This window comes from Coturnix japonica, chromosome 4 (genome assembly GCF_054131305.1).
Source record: "Coturnix japonica strain WE chromosome 4, WE-NBRP24, whole genome shotgun sequence".
Classification (NCBI taxonomy): Eukaryota; Metazoa; Chordata; class Aves; order Galliformes; family Phasianidae; genus Coturnix; species Coturnix japonica.
This window is the reverse complement of record NC_140666.1, coordinates 73,749,421-73,768,825: the sequence shown is the minus strand read 5'-3', so window position 1 is coordinate 73,768,825 and position 19,405 is coordinate 73,749,421. Positions and strand designations below refer to the sequence as shown.

At 34.3% G+C, this 19,405-nt stretch overlaps 1 pseudogene; it reads right to left on the bottom strand.

The window, feature by feature from the left end:
* Positions 1–1,643: 1,643 nt before the first annotated feature.
* LOC146761132 (uncharacterized) lies at positions 1,644–16,162 on the bottom strand (annotated as a pseudogene).
* Positions 16,163–19,405: the final 3,243 nt, after the last annotated feature.

Below are 19,405 nucleotides of genomic sequence, written 5' to 3'. Positions count from 1 at the left end.
ACCTGTGTCTTTTTAAAGATCTACTTCTAGAAAACATTTTCTGTAATAAAATAAAATAAAATAAAATCTTGGTCAAATGATGAATAACCAATACACAGTCTTGACATATCAAAAGGATAGTAATAATGAACTTGAAGAATTTGTAAGAAAGAAAATGCTACATTTCTCTTAGTGTAGAGGCCTGTAAAAGCCTGTATTATTAAAAAGGCACAAATAAAGATAAATGAAAGGTCTCTCAGAAGCTTTCATTCAATGCATACTTCTCTTGTAAGTATGTTCATTACTAGAGCTTCCAAAAATATCTCAAATCAGTGAATGACACTGGGTGCAGTAATATTCGAATTTATCAGTGTCTTTGAAAAAAATAAATAAATTTTCAAGTGATTTTTTTTCTGCACTGTAATATTGCTGGGTTTCTTAGTAATCCACAAACATGCATAGAATGAAAATGTTCAGATTTTACAATGAAATAGCGGTGTAAACACTGATATAAGTATGATTTCCCTCCATCTTAGAGAATTGCATTATTAATAATGAATAACTGTATATCAATATGTAATATTTATGTTATTAATATATGTAAATCTGTAAATCTTTATGCACAAGGTATCTTGAAAATTGCATCAGACTATCACCCACACATTTCCCATATTAATCCATCTCTCCTCTCTGTAGAATAATATCACAATAATACCGTTTTTATTCCCACAGGTCTCTAACTCACTTATAATGACATCCATGCAGGAGTTTTGATTTTATCATACGTTATTCTATGACTCCTGAAACATCAAGAAATGACAAGACCCTTTTGCAGCTTGATGAAAAAGAGAAATTTTATATCTAAAGAGATTTTTTTTTAACAATTAAAAAAAAAAAAAACACAAAACCTGATGATCTAAAATGTACCACTGTAATGAGCACCATCCAACAGACTATGCATATGCATTGCTAGAAGGAAAAAATGTGTAATGGTAGAAGAGAAAGAAGGAACTGAGATGCAGTCCAGAAGGATTCTGGATTAGGAACCATGGGACAGTTTCTCTGACAGAAAAAGGAAGTCCTATAACAATTTATAAAGAAAAGGAATTGAAAATCCAATCGTACAAATACCTGGTTTTTAAAAATGACTCTTCGAGAGAAAGAATTACAATGTCTTTCTGATACTTTCAGTAGGTGTCTTGTATACGACATCTGACTCAAGTCCACCGACTTCAAATGCAATGACAGTCTGGTTTGGATGATAAACTGGAGTCCCTTTTGAAAACTGGAAAAGAGATGTTACTTTGGTGGAAAGAAGTTATAATATACAGATTCCATTCCTGAGTAAGGTGATGCCACATTTTAAATCATAAAACCATAGAATCGCTCAGGCTGGAAAAGACATCAAAGAACATTGAGTCCAACCACAACCTAACCATACTACACTACAGATGTTTGAGATATCTCTGCATACTACAATATTTAAGGAACTTAAAACCAACATTTGTTTTTTTGGTTAAAAAAGTTACCTCTAACTTCAGTGCGTAATCTAGTTGCTGTTGGTTGCTTGTATTTTGTTTTGTGTTATGCTTTCCATTAACTATCAGTGCTCCTTGTTGACTGGTGAGGTTCCAGAAGAAGAGGCTTTCCAGTGTGACTCCCATCTACAAGAAAGGTTGTAGGGAGGTCCCAGAGGCCTGTTAGCCTCATCTCAGATCCAGGGAAGTTTATGGAGCAGATTGTCTTGAGGGAGATCACATGGCATGTGTGGAACAACCAGGGGATCAGGCCTAGTCAGCATGGGTTCACGAAGGTAGGTCCTGCTTGACCAACCTGATCTCCTTCAATGATCTAATGCCCCGTCTGGTGGATGAGGGAAAGGCTGTCAATGTGGTCTACCTAGCCTTCAACAAAGCCTTTGACAATATCTCCCACAGTATTTTTCTGCAGAAGCTGGCAGCCCATGAGTTGGACAGGTACACCCTTCACTGGATGAGGAACTGGCTGGAGGGCCAGGCCCAGAGAGTGGTGAAAAACAAATATAAATCCAACTGGTGACTGGTCTTGGGTGGTGTTCCTCAGGGGTCAGTGCTGGGGCATGTCCTCGTCAGTATTTTTATTGATGACCTGGATGAGGGCATTGAGTACACCCTTAGTAAGTTTTCAGATGACACCAAGTTGGCTGGAAGTGTTGATCTGCCTGGGGGTAGTAAGGCTTTACAGAGGGATCTGGGCAGGCTGGATAGCTGGGCTGAAACCAATGGGATGAGGTTCAACAAGACCAAATGCTGGGTCCTGCACTTTGGCCATAACAACCCCAGGCAGTGCTACAGTCTTGGGGTAGAATGGCTGGAAGGCTGTGTAGAGGAAATAGACCTGGGGATATTGATTAATGCTCAGTTGAACATGAGCCAGCAGTGTGCCCAGGTGGACAAGAAGGCCAATGGAATCCTGGTTTGCATCAGAAACAGTGCTGTCAACAGGAACAGGGAAGTGACTGTCCCCCTGTACTCAGTTATGGTGAGGTTGCACCTTGACTACCCTCACTGCAAGAAAGTCATTGAGGCCCTGGAGTGTTCAAAGGAGGACAATAAAGCTGGTGAGGGGTCTGGAGCACAGGCCTTATGAGGAGCGGCTGAAGGAGCTGGGATTGTTAAATCTGGAGAAGAGAAGGCTCAGGAGAGACCATATTGTTCTCTATAGCTACTGAAGGTAGGTTGTAGTGAGCTGGGGTGACTCATCAGAATGTGTAAGACTGGGGTCACCTCTAGTTCTGCATCCTGTTTCAATCAGAACCAATAAACATATACTTTGGGAAAAAATATCCAAACATGTAAAGTATGCATGATCCCCTTCTTTAATATTTTCTCAAAGTCATGCTATTTTCAGCCCAGGAATTTCACAGTTTGGCCAAGGTGACTATGAATTTATTAAATGACAGCAGGTTTCTCCTGTGTGGATTTATATCTTGCCAGCAGTATTTTCAGATATGAATTCTAATATTTTATTTACAGAAAATATGGATTGGTTTGATTTGTTAATGAAAGGAAAACTATAACCACTCAGAAATGGTAATTTGTGACCAAGAAGTGGAAAGTAATAGAGGGCAAGAAAGGCAAGAAACCCTGACTACAGATGTTAAAGTGTCTGAAAGTAGAATTACCAGGCACAGAACAACCCTATTTAAAAGGCTAAAGATTCCCTTGCTGACAGAAAAGAATAGCTGCAGCATTGCCTGGTAACAATCTCATAATTCGAATGCTCTTGAATCACCTTTGGTTATCGGATTTGGTACTTGGAGAATGAAGGATGAAGAAAACATCAGGTTAAGGTATCCAGTGTGACTGCTCATATGAGCTGTGCTTGTGTGGCATCTTTGTAGACTTCTGGAACTGCTTATGGAGGTAAGATGTTGACCAATGCATTTTTCAATAAATCTTTTTATAAACACAAATGTGTTTAATGTATCTTTAGGGGTAAATAAAATTCCCAACAGTATCTTTTAGTTCATGTACCTGAATAAATTGCTTCTGTATGTTCCTTTGGCACTTCACTGAGCCACTCATAGTTTGTGAATTTTTAAAGTATGCCCCTTTACTCTTTACAGCTCACATGCTCACATATTCCCATCTCAATAATTCCCCATACAGAAGACATTCCATATCACTGAATATAATTTTTTTGTAATATTTCTGAAACATTTGGTACTGCACTATGATAACTTCATATATGTGTATACAGAAATAGACATATCAGCTATGAATAAATTAATAATTCTATCTTCAGGGCATGATTTGAATAATCTTTGTTGAATAAAGCTGCATACAGACTGTTAAGATGATGACACACACACACCACACACACACACACACACACACACACAAAGAAAAAAAAAAAAAAAAGAAAGAAAAAAAAAGAAAAAAGAACTGCTCATTAATGAGGACTATCTTCCTCTATCTAAACTGAATGAGACAGGGATTGGAAGGGAAAAAAAAAAGCAGATCCTTGTCTTAAATCTTAAAAAATGTGATATGGCATTCAACAAAAGAGATGCAGTCAATCTTGAATCTGGTATTTCTAAGCTTCTGTGTGTTTGGCATTATGAGCTATATAATACTCTTTAAACTTTTTTTCTTTTTTTTTTTTTCCCCTCCCTCTCTGTTTTTAAAGGACTAAAGTAAAAACTAGATGCATCCTTGGAAGGAATAAACAGAAGGGGACAGATGAGCTCTATGATATTCATCATTGTATTACAGAACAACTGCCCTTTATGACTGTCTTTAAGATTGTGATGTATGTATATCACAGATTATAGTATCATTTAGAGAATGGCAAAAGAATGGTCTTTCATGCTGAAAACCTTCTTTCCTTGCTTCTTCTCAGTTCATGAGATATATTTTAGCATAACCATAACAGGAGAGAAAAAGAGAAAAGAATGAGAAAGATATGCCTGCTTTTGGATGGGAAAAGATCAGTAGAAGCAAAGAACTATCAGAGGTATGTGCTAAAAGCTGATTTCAGGCCCTAGAGCTGTATAGGGAATCATAATGACTTTCAGTAGGAGAAAATATAATAATTTTAGGGGTGTATAGGAAAATAAAGCACTAATTGAAGGACAGGTCCTTGATGTCAGTGAAATTCTTTTCATAATAACATGGTAATTAAATACAGTATCATTACAGACTAATCAAGAACATGCATGTGTCTGTATGTATGCAATTCCTGTTTCATTTTGATTTGTAGCCAGATTTTCAAACTTGGGTGGCATGGTTAAATTTCTACTTTCACATAAGCATGTTCTAGATCACAGGTACATATCAACTCTTTCTTTACCAAATAGTTTAACAAATTATGTGCACAGATTTTATCTTTAGGCTTCTAGATAAGATTAATCATAGTGATTCAAGGTAAAACCTGTCAGTGCTTGAAAAAAGGTGAATCACATAATTCTTTCTTACTGAGGGCCTTAGATTTTTCAAAGTATGCTTTCAAAATATTGTTAAATGAACTAAAATATTTTATTTTATTTTTTTCCTGACATAATTTGTCTCATTTCTTTGATCAGGCTTGCCATTTTTATTTTTTTTTTTTTTTTGTAATACCTCCTTTCAGTGCGTTCTTCACTGTAGTGGTTTTTTTCTTTTTTTTTCTGATAATTCCTAAATTGTTTTTGTATTATTTATTTTCTCGCAGAGGATGTAGATTTCAATCCACAATTTGGATTTATTCTGTAATTAAAATGAACATGTTTTTTGTTTGTTTGTTTTTGGTGATTGGTAAGATAATACTGAATTACTTCTGTATTATACTGATAATGAGGAATTATGGAAGGACTTCACAAAATGTAGTTAAAAAAAAAAAAGCAGATAATCTTCAGCATGGATAAAGTAATATAAAAATTAAGGGAAACATAAACTAATATTTATACAGTGCTGTATATATCACTGGCATTTACATCTTAGGAAAGAGATCATGCAGACATTTTTGACATTTCTCTTGAATGTTCAACAAAATACGTAGTGACAACACAAAGGTAAATAATGTAAGACATGAAGAGAAAGCACATGGAGAATGCATAGTTATCTCCCTTTCCATTTCTGTAAGTATCAAAATTTCTTCCATATCACAGAATGATAGATGACAGTTTAGATGGAACCTCCTATTTGCCAGTTTTTGCACACTTCTTGTCCTGGCATCAGGCACTATTGAAAAGAGCCTGGCTGTGAAGATGATAAAGCTGTTACTCATCAAATTCCACTGCAGCAGAAATTTTGAATTTTACTACTCTGTAAGGTTGTGGGGGAGTATCTATAGTTTAGTTTAGTAAATTGGCTACATCTCATTCCATCCACCCTCCTATAGTAAGAGTTGCCACTCAACAGATCAGGTGAGAGGTTGTAAAGGCAGACAATATCAGATTTAATAAATGAAGTATGTATACTTGCACGGACAACGCATTCAGAAATGAATAAAAAGGAAAGTTATGTCTGCTGTCCCTGAAGCTGCCAGGAAATGAACAGGGAGAATGCCCTGCCGGAGGATATTGGCAAGGATCCTGCATTCTCCTTTGACAACATCTCTTGAAGGCACTATAGACATAATCACAGGCCACAGGCTAGATGGAACAATGATCTAAACACAGTGTGACATTTCTCATGTTATCATTTTATAAAAACACATTCAAATTCAAATTTCAACATAAGTGTTAATTCCAAAACGTCTTTTCATTTGAAATAAATGGTTTCTCAGTGTTATTGACAGAGCGTAGGATTAGTAGGAAGAAGAAATCATAGTCTTGGAAGGGACTGTAACAATACTATGTGATAACATGAAGTACAGACAATTTCCTAGTAGATAAAAATTTTGTGTAGCATTTTTTAATCAGTAAAACAGCTAATTCTTATTATTTAGAATGCAAACAGTAAACAATTTTATTGTTTTCTGTGATGTTTCAGATTATTTTGCTTCTGTAGGTGTCTTGAAAGGTGCAACAACTTAACCACTTCATATGGAAGGCATTTTTGAGTGTGCAAGATGTGTAACATGCAAGACTTGAACAGTATTCTACATCAGAATGACTTCAGTTTTCTATTTGGCTGACATTTTTAATTTATCCTGTCAAGAAACAAGTTCTCTGTGAAGTATGGCTCAAGGGTGTTGTGTGAATGCTTTGACATTTATCCCCCTCTTCTGCTCAGTCTAATCAGGTCAGATTGAACCCTATGTATTCTTAAACCTTCAAAGAACATGGGAAGTATGGAAAACTATTTTGCCAGAACTATATGTATATTTTTCGAAAGATGTCTAGTTTAACTAGCTTGTTCCTTCAATTTTAAGAGTAAAGCTGTGTTTAGGTGATACTAAGTAGGCCTGCAAACTGCTCTCATTGAATCCAAATCAAATAATCTAACTGGCATATCTGAGTTCTGAGGTTATTGATCTTGATTACTGATCATTATGGAGATGCAGTGCTTCAAAAACTTTACACTATGAAACAATTCATGATAATTCCTTTCCAATGATGTGGAAATACACTGAAGTCATTCACAAGATATAATGCACAATGAATTGAAAATGCTATAGGGCTGAAAAATAAAGTTTCTCAAAAAAAAAACCAACAAAACATTCTTACCTTTTACATCATTTTACAAGAATTCTCCTTCAATTACAAGACATTTTTAATCAGTTAGAATGAGGAAAAATTTTGATTAAAAGATTAATATTTTTAAAGTTTGTTAAAACATTAAACCATTTCTGCAGTTCCATATACATGATTTAATCTAAAATATCACTAACACATAAGGTCACATAAGATTTTTTACAACAGTGAAGTAGAATGTAATCAAAATCTATTCCCAAAATTGTATTCAGTTACAGTTCCAATATTTAATTTTCAAACAAATGCTTTTTTCTGTACCTCTTCTTACTGTAAAGCCTCATTTGTTCTGAAGTAGACTTCTAGTAAACCAGAGCACTCCATGTGCAGTAACTAAACGTTATATGGCAAATACATGTAAATATATTGCATAAATGTCATGAAGAAACAGCAAATACCACTAAAGGGCAACATATAAATATGGATATAATTAGTACTTTATCAGCAGTATGGTGAATAGCAGAAGAAGTTGACTTTTTTTAAAGAGTAACTGGATGTCACATGAGATGCAGAGATAAATAAATATTAGCATTCTTCATTTCATAAAAAAAACATGTAAGCACTTAAGGCATCTATAACTGTTACAGAAAATAGCCTAGTAACTAATGAGAATACTGTGAAATCAATGGCAGATGCAGCACAATATCAGTTTAGTTGCCTTATATTAAATAACATGCAATCTTGCTTCCAGACATTCCTTGAGAATGTACATTTTCAAGGGATTAATACTAAAGGTACTATCACCTATCTGTACTTCCTGTACCTTATCTTACAGGCTGTTTTAACACACAAATCTTTTTTTTTTTTTTTTTTTTTGTTACCCAAACTGAAAATCAGCTGTTTGATATGAGGCCAGAAGAACAAAATAGAAGTTTTCCTTGCTTTTACAAAACAAACAAAAAACAACTAGAGATACAGGTGAAATTACAATGGAATACATTATGCAGGTTTTATTAAAAGAAATTTTTAAAATATTTTCTGTCATGGTTTATAGCCTCTTTTTTGTTGTCTCTTCAAAAAAAATGTTTTGTGTTGAATCATATTTTCCGTAGATTTTATCTTTACTAGCTATATGAAATAAATATAATGATTATATTCTGTTACAGTTGCTGCTTTTTAAGGTACTTATTGTTACTACTACTAATTAATACTAATACATTGCCTTACACTGCTTTTTCTTTGAGTCATACTGACACCACAAATTTATCAATAATTTGTAACATGATATAAAGACAATGAAATTAGGAGATACTGCCCTCAGGGGAACTATGGAAAAACTTCCATGTGTTATTCAACATGCATTTATTACATGCTGTTACTTTTCAGTAACTGTTGTGGTCTACACCAAATTGCTAGTGAGGAAAACCAGAAAATCCATTTGTGTATGAAGAGGCCACAAATTAATAATAATTATTCAGGGATAGACATACAGTAATTGAACATCAAAACAAAAATATTATAGCTTTGATTTAAAATTCAGAAGCATTAGTGAAAATTTTGAAGTCCTTGCTATTTCTGTTTCACAGTCACTTTGTTTCACATCCGGTTGTGACAGCAGGAATATAAGCAACTGAACAAATCAGTAAAAAATTTTGAAGTTACCAGGGCTATCGCTTCACACTGTAAAATCGTTATTTGAAATGTCGAAGTCTGCTGTAGTATTCTTGAGAAGACTGAAGGATGTTGTGCGAGTATTTGTGTGAAAACTGGCACTGCCAGTTTCAGCTGATCCCCATATTATTTTCAACTTTGCTTTGGAAAGAAAGAAGAGCTCCCAAGGATCCTATAGAGGGACAGCTCTGTTAGTACTACATGCAGTATTCCCAGTGTTTACTGAAAGATAGGTATCCCTCAAAAGTCAATCTCAAAAGCCCATAGAAGTTACAATGATCTGTGATATATCCCAACTTCCTAGCTTGTTCACAGCCCAGAGCTTATGTGCATCTGCAGAAACTGTGCTGCATTATGAAGTGTGTTCATACAACTTCTTAGACATTTCTATGACTTATCTACTTTAATCTTGTAAGAGAACAAGCACACTATTCTCTAAAAATGAAAGCAGGATTTTCAAGTATTCAAGAATTATCTCAAGTCTGTATTTGTTTCATAAATATCCACACAGAGAAAAGAGAAAAAAATCCAGCTAAATGTTAAAGGAAAACAGAACATAGGCTCGCACTGTATCTCTAGTTTAAAATATGTCCATCTAGAAAGACCGTAATTAGTGTCCAGTAGCCCCTTTCACTATTAAATATTGAATATTTTGCTCTAATGAATATGACAGTTCATTTTAGTAACCTTTGTGATATTCTGGCTATAATACAGTCAAAAATGAATGTTAAAAACAGTGAAAATGAAAAAAAAAAAGAATGTAAAACAGTCAAAAATGAAATGTTACTGTACACTTATTTGGCAGTAATCTGGATCTTTTAATCATTTTAAGTGACAGAATGGGAACATATAAGGTGTTTATCCCTTAAGAGAACAGAAATATTTGCAACAATGTAAGAAGTAAAATTTTGATGGCTGCACAGTAAAGTGAAATTTTAAATACTGTAACAGAAACAGGCAAGAGTTCTTCTGTGATCACAAAGGAAAAATACTGAACTATAAACCATTAAACTTTGTGGCTCAGCATATTACCAAACCAACAAACAAACAGCAACAAAAAATATGTAGTCAAAGATTTGTGTTACTATTTCACATTTTTCATTTCTCACAATTTTTTTTTTGTTTTTGTTTTTTGTTTTTTCCCCTTCTACCAGATATGTGCCTGATACTAAATCTAAATCAGGTTGCAAATGAAAGACTTACAGATTTCACTCTGAAAATATACGGCAAAGCTAAGTTCATGTATACCAGTCAACTCTGTAAAAACTGAAATAATGAAAAGATAACAAGTCCAAGGAAGCAAGACAATGAAATTCCTTACATCTGTATTTCTGCATTATCTTTAGTGCTTTGTATCACAAATTACTTTTCCTCTCAGAAGACTTCAAAAGCATGTGTTAATCAATGAAATAATTATTCTAGTCACATTTACATAGTACTGTAATTCTCAAGAATGGAATATCAATATTTTCTTTTAATTACATAGGTAATTTTATAGATGCTGCATATGTGCATTGAGTGCAGCACATATCCAAGAGACTTTGTAATGCGCCTTTGGCTGACAATGTCTGAAGTGTGCAAAATGGAAGTATTTTAATGAAAATAAAATAAATAAAATAAAATAAAATAAAATAAAATAAAATAAAATAAAATAAAATAAAATAAAAAAGGTTTTAAAGTATTATAAACATCAAAAGAATTAAAACCCCAGTTTGCATAGCTGTTATTTACTATGTGGATTGTTATTTACTATGCTGGTCTGCAGCTGTATGTGTAAAGGTAGATTTTGAATTGGAAAAACAAATTGTGCTTCCTGCTATTTTTGTGTTGTGTATCTTTGTTAATGTAAACTTGAATGGAAGGATTTAGAATGCTTAAAGAAAAAGAGATCTTAATTTCAAAAAACTTGTAATACATGTTTTTGTTTCAAAAAGTAGTGACTACCAACATTTAAATACTTATGTTTTTATTAAACCTATGCATTGAAATTACTGTAAAAATGCTTAGTGAGAGTTTTAAATCTCACCAAAATAGCTGGCATACATAGCATTCTAGCCAGCAGTGCAGGCTTTTCTTATTTTTCTCTTCTGCTCACAGGAGATGGATCTCAAAGAGCCATGTAAATGTGACAGTGAATTTCAATGGAAATTAGTACTTCCAATGACAGGTAAGTTTAAGAGTTACTGGAATTTTAATTAACAGGCATATGTTTAGTACTTTATCATTTTCCTTCTCCTGAATTTGTACTCCAGCAAAGTATTAAGATATTTAAAATATAAAATTACTACACAGCATTAAAACTGGTTGTGAAATTCCCTTTTTGTTTTCAAAAACTTCAGGATTACTAATTTACTAAGTAGAGTTAGCCACTGTTGTCTGTCATACATTTCTGCAGAGCAGAAAAATGTGACAGTATGAGCGACCATTCATCAACTACTAATTCTGAGATTTGCATTCTCACTTTAGCATTAAGCTGCTGATCCAAAAAATCTCATTAGTGAGTTGCTATGCAGTAACTATAAGTAACCTTTACCAGTACTTGAATTAATGGAGTACTCATACGGTGAATTTTCATATTAGATAAGCTTTTGTTGCAAACATTCTGCATGTATTTTGCAGATGAGTATGAGTGATATTTCATCCAAAAACACATTCAAGATTTTTGAATAAGATTCACTTAAAAACTACTAGTCATAAAGCATTGGGAAAAGGTCCATTGATCTCAGGAAGTCATCTGATCACTGTGGGGGATGGGAGAAAACCAGGAAGCTCTGCAGCAAGCAGGCCTCAGGAGGTTCTTCCAAATAGGTTTTCCCCTCAGGGAATTCTCTGTCAAAGGTGTCTTTGGGAGTTTGTCTCCAGAGCCCCTAGTTTAGCAAGGGCCTTTTATCCCCCATTTCTGTGGGTTCTCTTCTACTTTTCTCTCAGTTTAGTGTAACATTCCTAGCTCAACAGATGAGCCAGCAGGGAGCGGGAGGCTCGAATCCCGGGGGTTGGACTCGATGATCTCTAAGGTCCCTTCCAACCCGCACGAGACTATGATACCATGCACAAGCATCATCATCTTCTGCAGTGGTCAGCTGCTTCAAGCCCCACCCCTGAAAAAGACTGCTTGTCCTGCTTCTGCTTATCTTTGCAATCATAAGCAGAGGTACTGTGGCACGGTGACACCTACCATTTACCCCCCTGGATAATTCAGTCAGAGTCTTATTACCAGAAAGGCCTCACAAAGCAAGTTTTGAGACAAAAAAGAATTTCATCTTTCACAGTTGAAAAAGCTTTTTTTTTTTTTTTTTCTTTTTTTTCTTTCAAAATCCATGATTTTTTATTTCATCCGTGTAACTATGATATTTCATTCTTGCAGGTCGAGTTATTGGAGTGCTGGTAATAGTTACAGGCATTGCCTAAAGCCAGTCCTCAAAAAGCATATGGCTCATTTTTCAGACTTATGTTGGTTATGTGCCAATCTGGATTCTAAATGAGGAACCGTGCTTTAATAAAGCAAACTTGCAGGTACTGTACAGCATACTTCTCAGTGCATCCCAGTCTTTGCTCTGCAGAATTGGCTTCCAGCATCCCTGTACTGTTCCTGAGTGTTTCCTGTAATTGTTGAATTACTGTATAATAAGGCAAGTAAAAAAAAAGTCATTCCAGATTTCATTTTCAGAGGCAAAATAAAATGTCATAGTATTTTCTCAGTCGATCAGCTGATAAATGACCCTGGTATCTCAGGCATAAGAGAGGCCAGCATGTTACTAAAAAAATAAAACAAATAACTTTCTCAAGTGCTTGAGCTAGTTCAAAATTCTTGAACCTATGTATTGAAATATTTCAGATCATACGTACTAGACAGGAGCTTAATTCCCCTGCCCTACAAAGCTTGTTTGATCAATAAACTCATCCAAATTACTCCTAACAAATTGCAAATAACTAGCAATAAGTGATTTTTATAAACTTTAGTTCCCATTTAATCAAAGAGCTTCTTACTCTGCTTTTAATTTGTGGCACTTTCACAATCCAATTCCTTCAGGACTCAGAAGTCAGAGTGTAAGAAATTGACTTTTGCTAATTTACTTTTTTTTGTCAATTTATTTTTGTACACTACATTAAGTAGTCTTCTTCCAGTAACCTATATCCTTCTGGCCCTACTAAAGTATCGATCTTATGCTCTTCCTCATTCCTGAAAATCTTGCTAAAATTTATACTTTCACACACTGTCAGCTGTGTAGCCCAAATAAAACAATCAACATATACATTAATAGGCATGCATAGTTTTAAGAATGTGAGCAACTTTCACTCATGCTGATCAGTTGAGTTATAAATTTATACAGTTTACTTGACAGTACTATATCAATACAGCTAAAATATTAATATACACAAATAACACAATTATTATTGCATAACTAAGAAATAAATCCAGTCTCAATGTGAAATGACTTTTGGACTTCTAAACTCCACTCCAGTCAATCGAGCTGAGGTGAAAGCTATTTATGAAAGCTATTTATCAGCTTTCTAATTAGCTGTCACACCCCAAAAGGGGAAAGAAGCCACCTAACCTAGGGGTACTTAGTGATCATAAAACATGAGGTAGAACTCTGTGATATTCAAAAACACAAAGGTCTTTTTCATTAAATATTTAAGTTTATTAGAATTCAACACAACTCACCACTAGTATAATGCTGTAATGCTATAATGTGATGGAAAGTTCAGCAACAATAGCAGAGTGGCGCAATGCAACAGCCATAGGAGAAAGAAGGGAAAAAAAAAAAAAAAAAGGAATAAAATCTACTACCTTTAGAAAGTTACAGGTGAGCACCTGATCTCCCATGGGTTGGACCTGCCTTCCCACCAGGTGCTTAATCTCTGTTTCAAGCCATGACTTAGAATTTCTGCTACAACTAGCAAGAATATTACAGCAGTAAAAATGTGAGCTGTCAAGACTACACTTCTGAAAGTTTATGTACAAATATATTCATTGAATTACTATTACCAATGGCATCAAACAGATATCACAAGGGGGAAAGAAGATAAAATAATCACCAAGAAAAAAATCAATTGCCAAACAGATAAAACATAAACGAAGTAGAAAACCAACCACCACATGAATAAAAAATAAAGCAATTACCACAAGGAAAAATGACCATCAAATGTCCAAAATAAAACAGTTATCAGAAGAAGACAGTCTGTCCCCATAAACAGGCTCAAAATGAGAATTTTGAGTGGAGTCTCACTTCAGAGCTGACCAGTGTCACCAGGCATGGAGTGTTACAGAGTTTTGGAGTCAATATTGTTGAGGCACAGAGACAGCACACAGTTTCAGTAAAGATTCAGACTGTTTAAGGAGCAAAAGAAATAAAAAGAAAAGAAACAAAACATTGAGAACTGGAAGTTTTTCAGAAAGAAGCTCCATTTTGGGTAAAAATCATCATTTTTATAGGACACCACTGATTAGGTAAAAAATAGTTCCTGTTAATTTTGGCCTTCTTTCTGAAACAGTCTATAGATAGTATGTTTTTCTTTCAACTATAGTTTATTCCTCACATATCTACCCTTCCTTAGGTGATAAAACATTCCTCCCTTCCTCTTTTTGGTCTTGACAATGGTGTACTATCTCAAGGATACCTTTCATAAGAGATGTTCAGTCATAACTCAAGGTTTCTACTTCTCAGGTTCAGCTTTCTAGTTGGCAGATTTTTCCTCAGCACATTTTAGCAGCTATTTTATGTCAAAACTTTCTTATTATAGTCAGACTTATTACTTCTGCAACTGCTCTAATCAACGGCAAAACTTACTGCAAGTCGCACTGATTCACTTGGAAAATTTCTGAATGTCTAGTCTTGTTACATTATGAGTTGTGCGTGAATTTTCTTGAAAATGTCACTCAAAAAAAAAAGAAAAAAAGAAAAAAAAAGTTTTAACTTCCAACGAGGTATTTTTTTCTCATTCGACGCATCAGGATACCTACATAGCTTCTGCAGCCAGCATTTAATTCTTTGGCAAGACTGTTGTCTTGGCTTGTTATTTCACTGATGATTACGAAAAATTCTTTTCTCAAATATTTTTTCAATTTAGAGACTTACTTAAAGTAAGTACTGGGGTTTCAGAACTCCATGTATGGAATAACCATTTAACTATTTAACACAGAGATGTGTTATCAAAAATCATGCAACCACAGCCTTCATGATGCAAAGTGTTAAAATTTCAGAAGTACATTCAGAAGACAAATTTAAGCTAGTTAGAATTAAAACTAACCACAATAGTCTCCAAGGCAGCTGCTATCTCTGAATCCAAACTCTGAAAAGGCCTGCGATATCCTAACAAATCTGATCATAATAAGATGCCCAAACTTCTGAAAAACTGTAGGCCTTCAATTACAAAATTTGTTTGTGCCATAGTAAGCAGAACTAAAAAGATAAAGAATTTCCCAAGCCTTCAGATGCTTAGGATCTTTCTGGAAATCAGAAACAAAAGGAATTTGAAGATTTTTTTTTTTTTTTTTTTTTTTTTTGTGCCAACAATACAATGAGTAGGAAGATACAGTATTATAAGAATGACTGTATATTAAATACAAAAAGGTATCAACTCTAGATATAATAAGCAAAGTAGATAGATATTGACACTGTACAAGTTGTATTCTGTGTATGTGAAAAAGTCATAACAAAACTGCAGAAAATACAATAATTAAAAGCTAGTGACATTCCACCAAGCTAAACCTGATCTACAATAACTTCAGACAGACTTTTTCTGGATGCAGGGGAACATCTTATTTAAGTACCTCAAATCTGCACAGCTTTAAAGTTTTGGATTTTTTAAATAATAAGAGAGTTAAAAGTCAAATACTTAGTGGAAATAGTGTTAAGAGATGCCTTTTGCATGAAGGAGTAAACAGAAAATGCATCACAAAGACATCTACCCATGGCATCTTTAATTGCTTTCTGAATGTTCCTAGCTTAAGCTTAACGCTGAATCAGTGTTTCTGGAATTCTTACAAGCTTCTATTGTAAAAGAAGAAAACAACAAAAAGAAATCTTAATGGAACATGTAACTTAAGCTCAACTGTTCTTCTTGCCTTTGTAGGTCCTTTACCCATAAAGATAATTATTCTATTGCACTCCTCAAAATTATGCAGAAACTTTCGTATTAGAATGACCTTTCACAGTATCACAGTCTTGTGCGGGTTGGAAGGGAACTTAGAGATCATCGAGTCCAACCCCCAGGATTTGAGCCTCCTGTGTAGCAGAGCAGCACTTCTACCACTTGTGCCACAGGGGGGATTCGAACCTGGGCCTCAGGTGTTGCAAAGCGGCATTCCTACCACTGCGCCACCGGAGGCACATGACATAAGAAAGAGTTTTTTTCTCTCAGAGAGTGGACAGGTGCAGGAATAGCTGCCCAGAGAGGAGGTGGAGTCACCATTCCTGGCAGTGTTCTAGAGGCATCTGGATGAGGAGCTATGTGATATAGTTTAGTGATTTGCTGTAGCTACAGTAATGGGAGGATGGTTGGACTAGATGATCTTGTAGGTCCTTTCCAACCTTGTCATTCTATGATTCTATGATACTGATAGCTAAAAGAATACTTTAGGACAATGATCTACACCCTAGGAACAATATCAAACACTTACAAACTACACAAAAATAGTTAAGCATCAAAAAGTCATATATATGAGAACTTACATAATATAATACTATTCTCAGCACCATAAAAAGTTTATTAAACGTTCAAATGTTCTAATTATGAAAGAAAGGCTTAAATATAATCTGAAACTTGTATTACTATGATGATTATGACAGTATGTGACAGCGTACATATTTCAATATTCTGAAATTGCAAAGCAAAGTGAAATCCAACACATAGACTTTTTCACTTAATCAGACATACCTCTTTTCAAAATGCCACTGAAATTGTGGAACCTTTCCCACTCTGCACAAAAGAATCACATTATTTATTCTGGGAGAAAAATTAAGAATATTCAGGTCATTCAGTGGCAAATTAGGGCTTCAACAGTCTCTGAAATCATCCTCATGAGTCCTGATGGGACAGATTTGCCATCTGAAATGTAGTTTTCAATCTGATTGTAACTATCTGCTTCATCACATAGATCTACTGGGGGGGGGGGGGGTAGGGGGGACAAAAAAACAAAAAACAAAGAACAAAAAAAAAAAAACAAGCAAAGGGCCCAGTTTCCTGCTTATGCTTCAATTCAGTCAGCATCAGGAAGCAAAGATAAGGATGAAATGTTTCTGAATAGAAGACTGTATCCTGTAAGCATATATTCCAAGAATTACATTAACATTGTGTTTCCTGAAATTAAAGAAAATTTTTTTAGTTATGTCACTCTTATGCTAATGCTATGCAAGCTGAAGAGAAAAAAATAAAATTAATTAAACAGGTATTAGAATAAAAAAGAAACATCGAACTGCATCACATGTAGAGGGGATCTGGTACTGCTTATATAGGAAAAATGAGGGAATTTTGTAGGAGAAAATTTTCATAGGTATTGGTAGGATAATAGACAGTGTGGTTCCTAAATTAAGTCTGAGTAAGTCTGAAGAATTCATATTGTCTTGCATATAAAAATAAGACTGTGAATGGAAATGTATATCCATTGTTAGTTGCACGTATGTGTATACACATGCATATTACACACTATATTGTTTCTCTACAAAAATACTGAAAAATAACTTCTGACTTTTTAATGTAGAACTCATACCAGTGTCTATTAATCTGCATTTATCCTCAGATATAAACTATAAATATATCTAATGCATTTATAGCTACTCATGCATTGTCAGTAAGAATAAGATATTTAAAAGGATTCTAAGGTTTGTATATGGCTACAGTCTGAGTCAAATGAAGTCAGAAAACATACCTGTATGGAAAATTTTGTATTAAAGAAACAGCTTACAATTTTGTAGAGGGTATTAACTGAATCTATGTGTTAATATTGTCTAATGTGGGATATAATTTGATACTCAGCTAGTCACTGTAAGTTGTTTTTATAGGTAATAGAGTATTATGGTTATAGCTATGACTCAGTTCATCATGTTGCACTGTAAGTATCCAAAATAAGTTAAATAAATCACATCATATAAACTCTTATTTATAATAAAGTGTTCTTGATAAGATAGCTGAGATATTACCTTACTAACTGTTCCAAGTTATGTGAGAATAGTATAATCCCTTGGGTCTGTTTTCCTTTGAGACTGAATCACACTATTTACCTTTTCATTGTATGTATTTCTGCAAAAGAAATTTAGATTGCACAGACAATCATGCTCATTTTCAGAGTATTGATAGTAATAACATGTCCTCTGGCATTTTGTTAAAAATAAAACAAAACAAATTACAACAAAAGACTGATTAGGAAAGTACTGACAACATAAAAAAAATAATAATAATAATTAGGCACCTGTAAAAAAAAATGCCTTTCAGAGGCAGAATACTCCAAGTAAGAAATTTTCTGCAGAAGAGAGATTTTAAATAAAGTCCCTTGCTAAATACATTCATCAGCTTCTTGCTTGTAACTCCAGGGCCTCTTCTGCAAGAGCATTTCTAATTCATTCTCATTTGTGGAGACCTGTTTCTTCTACTTCCACAGAATGCAATGTTATCTAATGTTATTTCATGCTGAGATAAAACACTGACTGTATCAGTAAGGATTACTGCTGAGAAAGAAGAATAAAAGAATTTTGTACATCTATTAGTGCAATGTCTTCACTGGGGATATGCTGAGCTGGTGAATTTGCATCATCTATCTCTAATGAATTATCTCATGCAGTATTGGTTCCAGCAAATTGTGGTATGTGAAAAGATGCAAAGGCTGTGCAAAAAGTTTAATCAATACATTGAATCTGGAAAATTTATTCTTACTTACAAAAAATAAACAAATAAACCCGATATTTTGCTTAGTCTTTGGTAGGATTTACCATAAATTTTTCCTTGAGTTTGAAATACATTCCTGACTACATATACCAGGGAATCAGTCTTCTGATATGACCAGAAGTTTTTGAAGATTTTAACTGCTATCCTGTCTTGGGCCAAGGTAATACTAAGTTATACTAAAAATGCATATGAAGGTTTCACCTGTAAAAGATTATTCCACAATCGTTTCCCAGAGCCTTCAACATAGACTTTAAGTTTGTGACCATGACAATTATGTGAGAATCTTTAATATTCAAGCATTACAGCTTTCTAGAAATGATAGCATTTGAATTGTTGGAAGAATCCCCAAGATCATAGGCAGTAATTAAAGTACAGAATCTCTGATTATTCATGTAGCTTATATACAGAAGACTATAATGAAAGAGCCTGTTGAAATAGAGGAGATAAAGTATGGTTATAAACTGATGCATAAATTTCTGATAATTCACACAAGTGACATGAAAATACCATGAACATGACATTAGGAAAAGTTTCAACATTCTGTCATATTAAAATATTCTTGAAAATTATTTTCATTCTTTATTTCTTGGACAGGTCAATTCTCTCTCATACATCCTTGGAAACATACCATTTGAATTAAAAGCACTCTATTCCATATCTTTTAAAAAGGTGTTGGCTAAGATACGAGTGCTTGTTTGCTCCTCCTGTCTATGTGGGTGTTAATAGATGTCATTACTGAAAAAAACCTGAACTCTCTTTCCAAGAAAAAAGCTC